At 44.2% G+C, this 17629-nt stretch overlaps 1 long non-coding RNA gene across 1 annotated transcript; it reads left to right on the forward strand.

Moving 5' to 3' along the window:
* Nucleotides 1-15035: 15035 nt before the first annotated feature.
* Nucleotides 15036-16546, forward strand: LOC146253741 (uncharacterized). The gene is made up of 5 exons (XR_014731875.1): nt 15036-15444; nt 15548-15786; nt 15893-16081; nt 16175-16259; nt 16450-16546. It is a non-coding gene; the product is annotated as an uncharacterized LOC146253741 (long non-coding RNA).
* The last annotated feature ends 1083 nt before the right edge of the window (nt 16547-17629 follow it).

A 17629-nucleotide genomic window follows, 5' to 3' on the forward strand; every position in this document is an offset into this window, starting at 1 on the left:
ATATATATATATATATATATATATATATATATATATATATATATATATATATATATATATATATATATATATATATATATATATATATATATATATATATATATATATATATATATATATATATATATATATATATATATATATATATATATATTGTATCCACTATATTGTCTGTATCAGGCATTTTCAGTCCAGTTATTTTACTGAGAGTGGAAGAGAGTATTATGTTACTGTACAGGCCAGCCTACGTTTTTGACTGCTGAGTATTTATGTACCCGTTTTATAAATTGGTTAGTAAATGTATTATCTAAACGCAAATTTACTACAGAATATTCTGTATATATTAGTTTTCAGCTGTGATCCCTGAAGACGGGAGAGTGAGAAAGAGAATATCTCTGCCTACATGCTGTTTCAGGATTTCATCTCAGTGGTGTCAATTCGTCAATTTTCATCCCCTTACAATTGTGAACTCTTGAAAGGAAAAAGTGTTAGGGCAACAATAAAGATGAATAGTCTAATAAATGGGTATATATAAGTATGTTTGTCGATGGAACAGCAGAGGGATGGGTGTATGGGCTGGTACAGAGTTGTTGTTCAGGTTCATTGCAAATAGAGCATTTGTTGTACATTTTGAAAATAAATAAAAAATAAACAAAACTTAATTTTCCCCTTATTTGGTTGTCCTGTCAAATGTTTTCAAATTGTATAAGACCTTAAAGATTGCTTATCCCTAGCCATAGCAACAGTATATAAGACGAGAGGCGAAGTTCTGGTGTGTTTTTGACAACCTCCAATAGATTGCACAAAGGTAGAGATGCCACCATTTTGTACTGAGTTACAACCCATCAAAACCATGGTTTTTAATTTTCACTGTACATGGCGGACTGTATAAGTCACCAGTGGCCGGTGTTTGGGGTAACAAGTTATGTAATATAACGGGTTACATCATTTTATTACTTAACCTTTTAAAAATCCTGTTAAATTTGCCTGAAAACGCCTAAACAGCATACCAAAAGTTAATTGAAAGCTGTTCTTGAACCATTTGGAGTACATGCATGTAAATGGTGTCTTTTGAAAGCTGACACAGAAGTTATTTCCCCTGTTGTCAGGACCCCTGTAAATCCTACTGGTGTTGAGTAATAGAGGCTTGAACACAAGGAAATTGAAAGTTTCTATGTCCCCTTAGATTTTGTTTTGAAAACAGAGGCCTGAATTCGGCATTTTGGCGCACAAAGAACACTGCTTCTCTCTATCCAGTTTAAGCCAAGGACTTTTATTTTTAAGGCTCCACAGATACCTATCATGTCGGGTATTAGTATTTGCAGCCTTTCTTTAGCTACAAGGCTAACAAGGTCATTTCAAAGCCAGTTTGAGAAATTTGTTTAGAACGTGTGGGGGGCCAGCAAGCACAGACCTAGTTGGCTTTAGAAGGCTGTCACTGGGGCATGGAAGCTCCTATTGGGTCAAACAAGGTGTCAATCGAAAGGGCAGAGTGAAGTGGCCATTTTGACTTTCTCCGATCGCTCATCCTATGAGCAATCGTGCGAAAGAGACTGGAAAAAAATTATTGGCAAAAGCAGAATGAAGCAAAAAGATCGTGGCTATGTGTGGATATAATTCATTGTTTGGACAACTACTCAACATAGTTAGATACTTTGGACCTTTGGGAATGTAAGCAGATCAGGTTTTGATGGGTTGTTTGCATACCTGGACCAATCTGAACCTTTTAGGGTGAGTACAACTTTTTGCTTTGGCTTTGTTTATAGAGGGTTTTCACGGCGCGTCATCAGACTGGAACTCGCCATATTGGAGGCACTCCGCATCACAACAAAGCACGGGCACTGAAGTATACCGAACGTCGTCAAGGAAAATGATTAATTATTGCCGTGTTTCAGGTTGTACCAATAGGACAGATCAAGATTTTTTTTTGCAATATTACCGACTTCCAAAAGTTATTAAAAACCAGGGAGAGGAATGTCAGAGATTATCAAAATAAAGGAGGCGCTTGTGGTTGGCAATGCTCAACCAATTTCTACCAGGGAAAAAACACGATTGAGAGTCACTTGGCTACACCTTGAGTATCGCAATGATATCATACAGTTAAAGTTAGGTTGTTTAAAGACGTTATTGCATTACTTACTTTGGCCTTCACAACACAACGGTCGTTGATAACTTTGTACTGCGTCTCCCTCACCCATCCACACACCATCTGGTTATAGGCCTCCAAACCTTTGTAGGATTTAAGTTCTTCCGCTGTGTATGGGCTCAGCGAGAAAACCAGGTAGTTGACTATATTGGAATATGCAACTGAAGGAAGAATCACTGGGTCGTCACGGATCCAAGAGGGAGCTAACTCATAGGGATCTGCACCGCCAATAAATCGTAATTTCTCGAAATATTGCGCATTTTCTTGTGGTCCAAGTCCTTCCCTATATGCCTTTGCATCTTGGACGCGATTTGATGAGCTTTTCGGTTGTCTGGACATGGCTACATTCACTTAAAGTATCCAAAATTCAATACTCCATTGTACTCCGCGCATCCGGGTCACCTCCCAGAACGTGACGTCGGTGAAAACCCTCTGTAGGTCACTGGACAAAGGCGTTGACTGTACTTGCTGTTGCGACTTGATCTTGAAATGGTATATTTCAATGGAAGCACAAGAATCGTAGCTTTCCAATGATGTGCAAAATGTGTAGCATTCACACAAATATATTATTATTTTTGAATTTATAAGCCATTTTGATATTTAAGATTGTTGGAAATAAACATTCTTCTTTAAAGAAACACCTTTTTGCATCTGTAGCCTATGTTCTTGCACATTTTTTACAAAGTCAAACTCGCTACTGTTAAAAGTAATAGTAAAATTTATATAATAAGTAATAATATTACTTTGTACAGAAAATAATGATGTAACTTAAACACATGACTCTTACTGAACAAGGTGTAGTCTACGTGATACGCAGGTATACACCGTATACCCACTAGGAAAAGCCAAGGATTTCAAGGACTAGACAATGTGGTAACACTTTAGATGAGCTCACCAAATTCATAATTTATTAACCAATTTGTTACCTATTAGTTAACGGTTTGTTCACCATTAGTTATTTATTGTTTATACAAAATGTATCATTATTAAAGCATTTGTTCACACAGTTAGGGTTCGGGTTTAGGGCTAGGGTTTAGGGTTTAAGTTTTGGTTAGGGTTTAGCTTTACTAATGCTTTACTAATGATACATTTTGTATGAACAACAAATAACTAATGTTGAACAAACCGTTAACTTATAAGTAAAAAATTGGTCAATAAATTATGAATTTGGTGAGCTCATCTAAAGTGTTACCGACAATGTTTTACCAATTGGACTTTTTTTGTTGTTGCTCATATCAGCCAAAGAAATTTGATTGCACGCTACGCGCGCTCGCGTGGAAGTCCCTAACTAGCATCACATTAGGCACATAATTTACATGCATTAGCAGGGCGCGCGCTGTAGTGGGGTATACGGAAGAGATGCCCTTTATTGAAAATTGAAAAATAAAGTGATGAAATAATGTGTGTCCATGTATCTTTGCGGTAAATTTGGACATTTGCTTAAAAAATTTGAAAGTAAAGTAACAAGTATTGAAGTTACTTTTCAAATGTAGTAACTAGTAAAGTAATCTAGTTACAATTTTCAGAAGTAACTGGTAACGAGTAACTACGCCACAATGTGATTATCTAGCTAACAATGTATATATAAAGATAACATGCAAGCTAGCAATCTCACCAAATCTGACTGCAGTTTTGTACACCATATGTACTGTGTTATGGTTGTTTGGGCAGCCTTGCCAGAAGGCTTGGGATGTGTTGCCCCAAGCTCGTGTGTGTGTCAGGGGCCTGTTTGTATCGTTGAGAATTTGGCATATGAAGGGGCCCTGGCAATTAGCCAAGAATACATATTTCAAATATTCACAATAAATGTAGTTTTCTTCTTACATTCAACAATTTCTCATATTTGTGTACTAAACATTGTCAAGGGTCTTCATATGAGCTTGTGATTTGTTCAGAGTATCGGTTTATGACTAGAAGATGTGTAAAGCAATATTTTAGCTTATGGTATTCACCTCTCTGTCACCAACTGTCTATGGAGGGGGAATCTCTCACTTTATTGCTTTGGGCAGGCCCATGCTTTGCTTAAAAGTGTGTAGCCCTGGTGTAAATCTAAGGGATTTAAACTGTTTAGTTTCTACATTCTACAAAAATCCTACAAAAAATATGTCTAGGAAACAAAATTGTAGTAGGCTAATGCACTTTAACTTAGTCATTTAGTTTAAAAGAGAAACAAAAAGGGTTAACTGAGATTTAAACATTTTAGTGCTAAATTAAACTAAGTTTTGCAAGACGTTAGAAGCTAGGAGTAGTATAAATTGTTCTAAATAGTTTGGAGCATTAACAGTTGTGTAAACGGAACAATATTAATACGTATTGTCCTTTATTATAAGTGTGTTATACTATTGGTCAATGTTGTTGTCAGTCAAAGTCATCTGTGGTGAGTGGTGGTGAGTGAGGAAGTGAATGTGTGAGGGAGGGGTTGGTGATTTTTGATAAAAGAACGTTAAACGGACGAGGAAGAGAAAGATTCGCCACATGGAGAAGAGAAAATAAGTAAGAGGTAGAGAAACATCGAGAGACACGAGAATAGTTAGCTTGGAAAAGATCTAAGTGGATTGCCAAAGCTGAAGAAGGGTACACTACGGCACTTTTCTTGTCTAACCGCAGTGTTTAGAGCAAACATTGTGCTAGTATGGCTGGCTAACAGCTAGCGTTAATGGCGGAGAGTTGCTAATTCAGAGGACCCGATTTCCGATCGGAGAGGTCGACGGTGTGTTTCCTGCTGAAGAAGACTTTGCCGTATCTCGTGACTGGTTTTCATGTTGGAGCTGTGTTTCTTGGACGAACAACTGACTGTAAGTTGGTTTTCTGTCAATATGCTTCACTGAAGAAAAACGTCCTTTGGAAGCATCGTACACAAGCTACCATAACGGTGCGTTCACACTGCAGCGGGGCGGGCAGAGCGGGGCGTCGGCTTCCCATTCATTTTCAATGAAACCAGGCGTTGACGCCCGCGTAGGGCATTGTGGGAAGGTGAGCGGGGCGGCGAAGCTCGCATAGGGCATTGTGGGAAGGCGAGCGGGGCAGCGAAAGTTGGATTTTCTGAACTTTATGTAAATGAGGAGCGTGAAAACGCCAGCGATGGCCAATCGGGTTGGTTTCTTGTTTCTTGTAACGTAGCAACTGTTGGTAATGGTAAACATTTCTAGGTTTGACAATTTTCAAGATGGAAGAGCAACTCATCGTTTGTGTCTTCATACCCAGTATTGTATGATATGTCTATGTTAGATTACAGAGACGTAAACACAAAATACAACACACGTAAACGTGTGTTGTATTTTGTACTTTAATTCAGTTTCTTCACATTACATAACTTTCTTCTGTGCTAGCTGCGTAGTCTAGCTAGCTCACCCGGCACACGACTGACATTCAACGCTGAAATGCTGGCTGGCAGCCACTCGCTATCCATACAGTGAATGTGTAGAGGCAAGTCATAATCTAGCGAATGATTTGCACAGATTTCGAGTAATATAATAAAAGGTTACACATGTCAACGTTAATGTCTGATGCATCTTTTTTTCCAGCCGGAAAAAGACCTGTTACATAGAGTGCAGGTGGCATTTAATCTTTCACTCGGCCTAAAAAAAGTGTGGAAAAAGATAACCTATTGTGTGCTGAAGATAAGATCATGTCAGATCTAGAAAGCGTGTCGGATTCTTGCTTAATGTGTGTAAAAGTTGTATTTTGTCTGCACATTTGCCATGACATTATAGAACTACAACAGTGATTTAAGAGAACTACAGCTCTGAATGAATCTGTCTGGCACGCCCCCGAGCGTGGTGCACCGTGGGAAGGCCGGCGGTGCTAAGCGGTAAAAAAGTCTGCAGTGTGAACGCACCGTAAGGCCTGCAACGGGTGTGTGTGTGTGTGTGTGGTACCACAGTGGGTTAATATGTTTTGAGAACGTTTTTGCATTTAAACTGATTTAAGGAGGAATACTTTTGTTTAGTTGTAATGTTTTAAGTGGAAACAGATAAAGAAAAGGATAATTGTGTGTAATATCATTTAAAGAGATATTGCTGTTACCCAGCTAACACATGACGTTGCGGCAACGTTGCCAGTAAGTGCTCAGTTACGGCTCCCACTCCTGCCTGTAGGGTGTGTGTGTTTTGTTTGTGTCTTGTCTGTAGGTGTTCCTGTGACGGTGCTGATGATGACGTCGGAGTGCGCGCCCCAACGTCAAGATCCGGACCTGAGGCGGCTGTGTCTAATCGGGCCTAATTAGACACTGGCGTCATCGATAAAGCGTGTTCTGGTTGGCGTATGAGGGGGAGGGGCGAGTGCGCTGGGCGGCTGTTTATTTGTCCAGATATGTAAGAGGAAAAGGGAGATAGTGTAGAGACCCATGGGTATACTCCTCAACACGTAGATACCGATGTTATGCACTGCAGTTTAGGAGCGGTTCCACCTGCACCTTTTGTAACTTAGAGTTTAGTGTAGTTAGGTTAGGAAATACTAGGTTAGTTAGTGGTTTTCCAACAGGGCCGTTTCGGTCCTTAGTGTAGTGCACTTTGTTTGTCTCACTGGGAATCGCTCATAGTCCCTTCTCCGTGTCTTTATGTACTGGTACGTCCCTTGTCTATTAGTCATTGTTATTTGTTCACTTGTTGCTTCTTGCCGATACCTTTTTGCAGTTGTATTAATAAATGTACCTCTGTATGAACCCGCTGCATTGTTTCTGCCCGGCTACACCGTTGGCACTCCGCTGGTGCAGTACTGTCAGTCAAACATTGTTACCTTTAACATTGTACGTAATATTAACCCGTGACGTTACCTTCTGGCTTCGTTGTGTCAACGTCGTAGCAACGTTATAAAGGGAATGTTGCCAGTTGGTCGCATGGACAACGTTGCCGCGACATTGCCCCTTGGTCGGCTGATTACGTTATTTTTTGGTCCCATGGACAACATTGCCGCGACCTTGTACCTTGGTCGGCTGTTTACGTTATTTTTTGTCCCGTGGACAACTTTGCCACAATGTTGTACCTTGGTCGGCTGAATACATTAATTTTGGTACCATTGGCTAAGTTGCCGTTAAGTGGCTCTTTGGTCGCAGGACAACGGATCTCGAGTGCAATATAGTGGTTTATCCAGAGATGGAGAGATCACACTGGACTGCTCTCAGTTCTTACACTTTTGTAATGTAGCCATAGTGTACATGAATTTCAATTACACACAATATTAAATGTTGCACGTATAAATGTAGACAATGCATCATGTGCAGCTCAGCCCCAGCATGTTATTGGTCATCAATTTTCTCATATGCAGAAACATAGCTTTAATAAATAAAAGACTGAATTTGGAATATAATTTAGTCTTTCATTCTTTACTATAAACATGTACAAAAGCAATCGATGTGTAATGTGTGACATGATTAAGCAAACATTCTTTGTATGGCACACCAAAGCTGTATGACACACAATGCAAATTTGTGCTCCAATAATTTTGTAATACAAAATTGTTAAATGTGACCAAAAGGTAAGCGACTCCTAAGAGTTTCATTTCCAAAGACAAGTCATCACAGAATATTACAATTCTTCCTTAGCAAACCTGCCCCTCAGTCCGCTCCTGAGCAACAACTTTGCGCATGCCCATTTCAAAGCATGGCTGAAACTGGGGTTCCTCAACAGATTTTGCAGGGGTCCCACCGTCTTTTACGTTTTGGAATTTACCTGGTAATAAATTACTTGAAAGGTGAGTTTCTTTACAGAAATTGTTCTAAATATATAAACATATTTTCAGAAATTGAATGGGGCATATAGGTTTGAAATTTAGGCTATTTAGCCTGTTTATGTGCTATCATATTCACATTGTTTACGTTAGGATTTCGCTAGCTAGGTTAAACCCTCCAGAAAGTTATGTTGAAATACTGAAAATGCATACATGTTATCAAAGTTTAGCGTCTCACAAATCACCCACAAAAGAATTAGTCAAAATAAACGTTCAGAACTGTTAGAAATCCTTGTCCCAAAATAGTTTATTTAGCCCTGAATTTTCAAAGACTCTGGAGCTAGCGCGTGGCTGATCACGTTCACAGTCGGTCATGGCATGCACAATGGCGTCTGTAAATGTATCATGTCACTAATTCTTCCAATTTGTACATGACATCTGTTTTTGGATAAGTTTATTTGTTTTAACCTTTAGATGAGTACTAAATGTTTCCGACGCTTTCACCAGTGAGTTATTTTTCCAAAACGGAAGCTATGTAGCTTTAATTAGCTTCCTTTACCTAGCAACCCAACATAATACTCGTACCAATGCTACTACTTGCTAGTGTTACTTGTTAGCCTACTAATTGTATATTTTGAAGCCATGCTAAAGCTTTTGTCATATAGTTTTTGCCCATCAGAGAATAGTTGGTTGGAATGTTCAGTATCACACATGTGCAACGCTATGCTGTGGGGCCCTGCTTGCGAACGATCACATATGTGCGATGCTACTCCTTTAAAGGGGCGATTGATTGCAAAACCGATTTGACCTTGTCATAGTTGAATAATGACAGTTCGTGGGTAAAATGAACATACAGTGAATATCAAAGTCCATTGACACCTCTTTCCTATGCAAATCTCAAAAAGAAAAAATTTGGCTGTAAAACGCTAGCTTTTCAACAAAGCCACCGGTGTGACGTATGACGGGGGACCGCCCTTTTTGGCTTTGGTCTGTCTCTTTGTCACGCCCCAAAATGTAGATCCAGACCAGCCCGAGGCAGCGTTTATCTCCGATACTAGTTTAGCTGCGCGCTGCTCTGTGTAGGCTACTTATAAGGTATTACAAAGAAGAACGTTTTGAATTATAACAAAGCTATTGAAAATGGACCACGGTCGTAAATGCTGTGTTCCAGGCTGTACAGGCAAGGCTAACACTCACAGTCTTCCCAAGGAGCCAAACATTCGACAGGCATGGCGGCTGTTGTCTATGAGAAGATCCCAGCGAAGTTCGACACTCAATCATTCATTTGCTCTGAACATTTCACCCAAGACAGTTTTGACAACCTTGGACAATTTCAAGCAGGATTTGCTAGGAAGCTGAACCTGGAAAGAGGTGCTTTTCCGAACGTATGCTCATTGCAACCGCAAGCTATAAGGACAGTATGATGTTGTGCTAACAGTTATTAGCAATGCTAACGTGTGCTGTAGCAAACCAGGGGAGTCAGGCCGGCCAATCCAGCCTCGTGGGTGGGTCCCTCAACTACGATTGGGCGACGTGATAGAGGGCGTCTACCTGCCAGTCGAGGTGCTGCAGCCACTGGGCACCTGGCACTGGACACACCTGGAGCCCATCAGGCAATTAGGCGAGGGCTTAAAGGGGAGCCAGCCCAAGTCCAGGGGGGGAGAGAACCAGAAAGACAACCCTGGAGGAGCGTTGCCCAACCCGCTAACCTTTCCCTCTGCTTTGGCCCCCCAGAACCCCACTCCTTGAAGGATTACAGACCCCGGACGGGAAGACCTCTAATTTACAGTTTGTCCCACTACCCTTACCCTGCAATCTTATAGTAAAGAACAATTTATGTTAACCTCCGGTGTCTGAGTCCTATTGTATGGTGTATCGGGCCTCCAAGTCCCCTGGGTTGCCACATCTTGGTGGAGAATGCGGGTATTGCTGTTCCGTCGCTGCCGATACACCATAAAATAGGTAGAGAAGTGAGTCCCCGGCGGTGCTATGGAGAGTGCATTAGCCCAGCTGGTCCAAACCCAAACCCAGCAGGCCCAAAGCCTGGTGGCCTTGCAAGATGCTATGGCGGTTCTGGGCCAACATTTGATGAAGCCCGAGAAGCCTACAGAGCCCGGTAAAGTGCTGACCAAACAAAGTAGTGAGGATGACATCGAGGCTTATCTCGAAGTGTTCGAGAGGACAGCGGAGAGAGAACGATGGCCCAAATCCGAGTGGGCAGGAATCCTAGCCCCTTTCTTAACAGGTGAAGCTCAAAAAGCCTGTCGGGACCTTTCAACACCAAATGCGAAGAATTACGATGCATTGAAGGCAGCCATTCTAGCTCATTATGGCCATAATCTCCAGACAAGGGCACAACGTTTCCATACCTGGATCTATGATGGTGCCGCGCCAGTACGGCCCCAGGTTGCTACGCTGGTGCGCCTGACCCGCGGCTGGCTAACCACCGGGGATGGACCCTCTGCTATTGACTGGATTGTGATGGACAGGTACATGAGAGCTCTCCCCACAGACGCTAAACGACATGCCTCTCACAGCAGCCCTCAGACCGTGGATGAACTGGTCGCGCTGTTGGAAAACCACCAGGTTACAGTGGAGCTTCTGCAAAGCAGCCGGATGGAGAACCCACGACCAAGCCGTTCTGACCCCAGGGGAGACAAGATGAGGCCAAAGAAGGGGGAAGTGGAAGCGCCAAATCAACAATCAACAACCCCACGACCCACGTGGGGCAACCCAGGTCACCCCCACGGCGTCGGCCTCTGGTGAATCCCGACCGCCGGAGATGTTTTACCTGTGGACAAGAGGGTCATTTAGCTTGGGGTTGTCCCGTCCAGGATGAACCAATGCCCACAGCGGGGTCCGGGGACCCCCCCCGAAAGACTGGCAGCTACCTCATCACCTGCTGGGCCCATGAAGGCCTAAAGGCCCCTAAACTGCCCGTCAGGATTGGGATCCAGGACGCGGAGGCCCTGCTGGACTCGGGAAGTTCCGTGACCTTAATAAGGCCAGAGTTGACCACTGGTCCCAATGGGCCCCCCATCCCCGTGTCATGCATCCATGGAGATTCACGGTACTATCCCACGACCCGCATCAAGGTGCAGACCACGAGGGGTACCTTTGAGGTCGAGGCTGGCGTAGTAGAGAAGTTGCCGGTATCAGTGTTGATAGGGCGGGACTGCCCTATATTCTGGCGGTTGTGGGCCCACAAGACCGGGGGCCCTCGGAGAAGTAGCACGGGGAAGACACCTCTGAGAAACCGAAAAGTTAAGGTGGTGCATGCCTGTGCAGCACCCTCGGGGCTCTCCCTTTCATCTGAAGACGAAACGGATGACGAAGTGCACATCCCTAGAGAGGCCCTGGGAGAGGAGGAAGGGGGGCCGGACGAAGCCTCATCCGACAACGTTTTTTCTGAAGTTTTTTCTGAGTTTCCCCTTGCTGAAGAGGAAAAGGGGGGTGGCAAAGGGCAGTTTGGGACCGCCCAACTGGAGGACGCCAACTTGGAACACGTCAGACAAAACCTAGCGGTCGTTGAGGGGAAACATGTGGAAGGGGTGAGTCAAGTCAGTTTCCCACATTTCTCTGTGAAAAAGGGCCTCTTGTATAGGGTGGTTAAGCGGGGTGAACTCGTTGTTGATCAGCTGCTAGTCCCAAGATGCTATGTTCCCAAAGTTCTGTACCTTGCCCACTCACATCTTTTAGGAGCTCATTTAGGGGTGGAGAAGACCTACGACAGAATCCTGGGTCGATTCTACTGGCCTGGGGTGAAAAGGGCGGTCCAGGATTATTGCAAAAGCTGTAGGGAGTGCCAGAAGACTGCCCCGAAGGTACCGTATCGGAACCCTTTGATCCCTTTACCTATACTTGACACCCCCTTCCAGAGAGTGGCCATGGATATAGCAGGACCCCTGCCAAAGTCCAGTAGGGGGCATCGGTATATCTTAGTCATCATGGATTATGCCACTCGTTACCCCGAGGCGGTGCCCTTACGGGCTGCTAATGCTAAAGCTGTGGCCCGAGAATTATTCCTCCTCTTCAGTCGAGTAGGCATTGCAAAGGAGGTCTTGACGGACCAGGGAAGCTGCTTCATGTCTCGGGTAATGAAGGAGATGTGCAGATTGTTGAAAGTAAGTCAAATAAGAACGTCAGTGTACCACCCACAGACCGATGGCCTCGTGGAGCGGTTTAACAAGACCCTCAAACAAATGCTGAGGAGAGTTATTGAGGTGGAAGGGAAAAACTGGGACCAACTACTTCCTTATGTCTTGTTTTCCGTCCGAGAAGTACCCCAAGCTTCCACAGGGTTTTCGCCGTTCGAGTTGCTGTATGGACGGAGACCCAGAGGCATGCTGGATCTGGCTAAAGAGGCTTGGGAGCAACAACCTTCTCCCCACCGCTCCGTCATAGAGTACGTGGATCAGATGCAAGAGAGGATGGCTAAAATATGGCCCCTTGTACGAGAACATATGCAGCAAGCACAACAAGCCCAGGCCCGGGTCTACAATCGGAAAGCTCAAGTGCGGGAGTTCCGGCCTGGTGAGTATGTCCTTGTCCTCATACCTACGGCAGAGTGCAAGTTCCTAGCAAAATGGCAGGGGCCCTATGAGGTAGTGGAGAAAGTAAGTGGGGTCAACTACAAGGTGAGACAACCGGGTCGAAGAAAATCCTGCCAGATTTACCACATAAACCTTCTCAAGAAATGGCATGCCTCTGATGGCGTGCCGATTACATCGTTAACAGCGGACGTTCTAGGTTCTGACTCATCACAGGTACCTCTAGGCTCTCAGCTGACCCCTGTCCACCGCCAAGACCTGGTAGAGCTGGCCAGTCGGTTTAAAGATGTCTTCTCCAACCTACCCGGACGAACTGATGTAATCCATCACAACATAATCACCGAACCAGGAAAGACGGTGAGGCTCCGGCCCTACCGTATCCCCGAGGCCAAGAGGGCCACCATTAAGGAAGAGGTGAGAAAGATGTTGGAAATGGGTGTTATTGAGGAGTCACGTAGTGCCTGGTCCAGCCCCATAGTTCTGATTCCCAAACCGGACGGCTCTGCTCGATTCTGCAATGACTTTAGAAAGTTGAATGAAGTCTCTAAGTTTGATGCCTACCCCATGCCTAGAGTGGATGAGCTGATTGAGCGATTAGGCCCCGCCCGCTTTGTGTCTACGCTTGATCTTACCAAAGGATACTGGCAGGTTCCCCTCACAGAGACAGCCAAGGAAAAGACGGCTTTTACTACTCCAGACGGCTTGTACCACTACAAAGTGCTGCCCTTTGGAGTCCATGGAGCGCCAGCTACGTTCCAACGTATGATGGACCAGATTCTCCGCCCTCATCGCGAGTATGCCGCCGCCTACCTAGACAATGTCATAATCCATAGCCCTGACTGGACCTCCCACCTTGGCCACCTGGGAACGGTCCTTGGAGCTCTACGACGTGCCGGCCTGACAGCCAATCCCCAGAAGTGTAAGCTGGGCCTTGAGGAGGCGGAATACCTCGGCTACACTATTGGGAGGGGCTGTGTGAAGCCCCAACTCCGAAAATTGGAGGCTATAACCACCTGGCCTAAGCCAGCAACGAAGAGGCAAGTAAAGACCTTCCTGGGCCTTGTGGGCTATTATCAGTGTTTTATCCCTCACTTTGCTACCATTGCGGCTCCTCTACACGAGATGATGAGAAAGCAACACCCACAGCAGGTCCTCTGGAATGTCGAGGCGGAGGCAGCGTTCACTGCCCTTCAGAAGGCCTTATGCACCGAGCCAGTCCTGAATACGTCAGACTTTGGGGACACGTTTGTTGTTCATGCCGACGCCTCTGGGACAGGACTGGGAGCTGTGCTATCCCAGGCAAGGGGGGGGGAGGAACACCCCGTGACGTACATTAGCCGTAAGTTACAAAAACATGAGAGGAACTATTCTACGGTGGAAAAAGAATGCCTGGCTATTAAATGGGCCCTGACCAAGCTGCGGCACTATCTCATTGGCAGACAGTTTACACTGGTAACGGACCATGCACCGCTCAAATGGATGGCCACGGCCAAGGACACCAATGCACGAGTCACTCGGTGGTTCTTGGAATTGCAAAACTTTAATTTTACCGTTGTGCACAGGTCGGGGAGAGCCAACGGGAACGCCGATGCCCTCTCCAGGAGGGATGAATGCTGGTTTGTGGACGCTCTCAGCCCCTGCCTGGAGCAGGTGGAGGGGGTGTGTAGCAAACCAGGGGAGTCAGGCCGGCCAATCCGGCCTCGTGGGTGGGTCCCTCGACTACGATTGGGCGACGTGATAGAGGGCGTCTACCTGCCAGTCGAGGTGCTGCAGCCACTGGGCACCTGGCACTGGACACACCTGGAGCCCATCAGGCAATTAGGCGAGGGCTTAAAGGGGAGCCAGCCCAAGTCCAGGGGGGGAGAGAACCAGAAAGACAACCCTGGAGGAGCGTTGCCCAACCCGCTAACCTTACAGTTTGTCCCACTACCCTTACCCTGCAATCTTATAGTAAAGAACAATTTGTTAACCTCCGGTGTCTGAGTCCTATTGTATGGTGTATCGGGCCTCCAAGTCCCCTGGGTTGCCACAGTGCTGTGTATAGCATAGCAGGAAGAATGCTAAATAAGTTTCTACACACATCAAATGACTCTAGCTAGACTAGCTGTAGTCGGCATTAGAAGGGAAACTTCCAAAAAAATAGCCAGAAAACGAACAGCAGTCTGGCTTATTGCCAACGCCTTGCTATCTATTTGAAAGAACTGGAGAAAGGCAGGTGCTAGATACATGATACATTAGCATTGCTAGTAACACCTAGACTGTAGGCAATGTAGACTAAACTAGTTTAGCTTGCTAACGCAAGAGCATAGGTAGAATGTGTGATCATTTAGCCTAGTTTATAGGCAATGGGGCTAACGATGTTTCATGTTCCTGACTGTGTTTCATTCAAATAAATAACCTGTGTTTTGTAAATCTACAGTTCACGATGCATGTTTGTCCAGATCTTTGTCATGTTATTTTTCAGCAAGATATCTAGAGCTAGCTAACTGAAGCCGAGTAGAATCACGATATGGTTTGGTTGCTAAGCTGTAGCCTAACGTTCTACCCACCTAAATCAATCCAGTTTGCTTCAACAACAGAAGTGGAAACAAGTAATGTTATAATTTCAAATGATATGCAGTCAATCTGTTGAAAACAGTGTTGTGTAGACACATTAGATTTATTTGCGCGTTTTTATTTCAAGTCTCCAACTTCAGTGTTTCAGTGAGTGCTGCTGTTGGCCGTGTTGCGTTTTTGATCCCCAACTTCACTCGTTAAAAACCAACCAATCAGCGCACAGCTTATCTAAATATTAATGAGCATACCATTAAAGGAGAAAAGCTAGTGTTTTTTCCTGGGAACATTTCAGAGGATCTATCAGGGGCATAGAACAGCACCCGGGCCATTTTCAACCCAACCAATGTTACATACCCTATTCGGAGACCTTAAGGAACAGTGTGAAATACCCCCAAAACCCAGTCAATCGCCCCTTTAATATCAATATACCAATACCATGTATGTAAACTACATTCCACTTTCATTTCTGTACAGATTATCCTACCACCGTCACACGGCCTAGCACTGTGTCCCAAGGAAATGATGGTAAAGTAATGAATGACCATTTAACAGTGACAATAATCGTATGAGCCATGGCAAAGGCTATGTTTTGAAGCAAAAGCATGACTTTAAACTTTTGCATCACCAGATGCCATACCCCTAGGTGTCAACTCTGGTCTGGTGGAGGAGAACCCATTGAGGGCCCAGGAAAACAGCTGGCAGCCAGGCAAGTGCAAATATAAGACACTCAAAAATACTCAAAGCTTCTCAATAGCATTGCCAACTCATTGTAAGGCATACATAAGTTGTTTTGATCGTGGCCGGGGATACATATTTGTCAAAACAACAAATCGTCATACTAATATGCTTTGTATACAACCATTCAAGGTAACATTTGTTATTTACATCAATGTTACAGCTAATCTAGATGAACCTCAGTGTATGCCAATCATGCTAACTCTTGTAAACTTGGTTTACTTGTCTTTAATGACAGACACATTACAGGTTATGCTCCGGAAGATGGAGACATTGGAGTAAAACCAGCGAGAGGTTGACCTATTCAGGCGACTACAGGGCAGACACTGAAGAGGTGCCAGTGATGGACCTACAGGTGGCCCAAACACAGGCTGAACTCCAAGACCTTGAGGAGCACCTTCAGGTGCTGGAGTTCTGAAAGAGAATGGTAAGTGTATTGAGATGCCATGAACTCTGGCTTACACACAGCGTTCAACGCTCAAATTGGTGCTAACAATAAGTTCATGACTTCTAATTGCAGATGCTGTGATGAAGTGAAAGACGGGACGGAGAGAGAAGGCTGTGGAGCTCCTTATAGCGGAGACACTCAAACACGCCCCAGCCAGGTGAATGAATCATGATTGCAGCTTCCATATCCAACCTTTCATATGGCTATGTGACAAACTAGAATCCCATAATCTTTTTTTTGATGATGTATATTATTCTAGATGTGATTTTTTTAATGACTTGTATAGCCCCTTTCACACGTGCAATTATGTTGATAGGACACTAACTTCTTTTGTGCTTTATTGTCAGAGCCAACAGACAGGACCTGTAGCGGGGACTGGCAGAAGATTTTAATTCACTGTTTGGCACTTTGTTTGAAATAAAATGACTGAATGTTACATGGAAATGTTGCCTTGTTTATGATTAGCTTAAGTTAGGCTACACACCACACAAACATAGTCCTCCTGAAGTTGGCTATAGGTAGCCTATTATACAAGAACAAGTAGCATTTGGGGCAAATGAGGTCTGCAGATGAACCGCCCCAATATAAGCAGTAGAATTGAGAAATATAGGTTACTTAATTGACGTTGCAGTTACGGACTGGCAACGTCACAAAATTACGTTGCTAGGAGGTCGCAGTTACGGACTGGTAACGTCACAAAACAACGTTGCTAGGAGGTCGCGGTTACAGACTGGCAACGTCGGAAAATAACCTTGCCACAATGTCGATGTTTGGTCATTGAGTGACGTTGCGGCAACGTAAGGGCAACGTAACTGTGTTAGCTGTGTAGCCTATTTGAAGGGTGTTATTTGTGTTGTTTTTTTTGTTTTCAAACGTACACTAAATATCATCTGTACCTTTCAGTTATCCTACAGTAAACAATACCTTTCTTGTTTAAAGAGTTGTCTGGGGTCAGTTATTCTTTCCTTTTCAGAAAGCTTTGGATGTGGTTGCGTCTCCCCTAGGTCACGAGTGTGTCAGGGGCCAGGAGGTGTGTGTGAGAATTTGGAGTGGGCACGGATGATGGAGCAGGGGAGAGTGTTTGGAGGAGTCCGTAGCAATTAGCCAAGCATGCACATTTAAAAAATTCACAGTAAATCTACTTTTCATCTTACATTTTGCAAATTGTACTTTTTCTCAAATATGTGTACAATTGACTTAGACAACGAGAGAGAAAAATGAAATGACAATTGTCAAACAACTAAGGCTGTCAAAGTTATTAACGTAAGTTAATAACGCGTTAACGCAATCTCACTTTAACGCGACAAAAAAAAATTGCCGTTACCGCAGGTTTATTTTTGACGCTGGAATCACCTGTTGTCACATGACTTAGACTGCCGATGGTAGCTGAATGATGGAGAGAGGCCTTTTAGATGGGAAGTTCCATTTCAAAATGTTGCGAGACGGCTTGGTTGACAAAACTAAAGCTGTGTGTACTGATCGTCAGGCTGAGTTTAGTTATCACCTAAGTATTTCCAGCCTAAACTA

The sequence above is a fragment of the Hypomesus nipponensis genome, chromosome 17 (assembly GCF_054491055.1).
Source record: "Hypomesus nipponensis isolate SF chromosome 17, ASM5449105v1, whole genome shotgun sequence".
Classification (NCBI taxonomy): Eukaryota; Metazoa; Chordata; class Actinopteri; order Osmeriformes; family Osmeridae; genus Hypomesus; species Hypomesus nipponensis.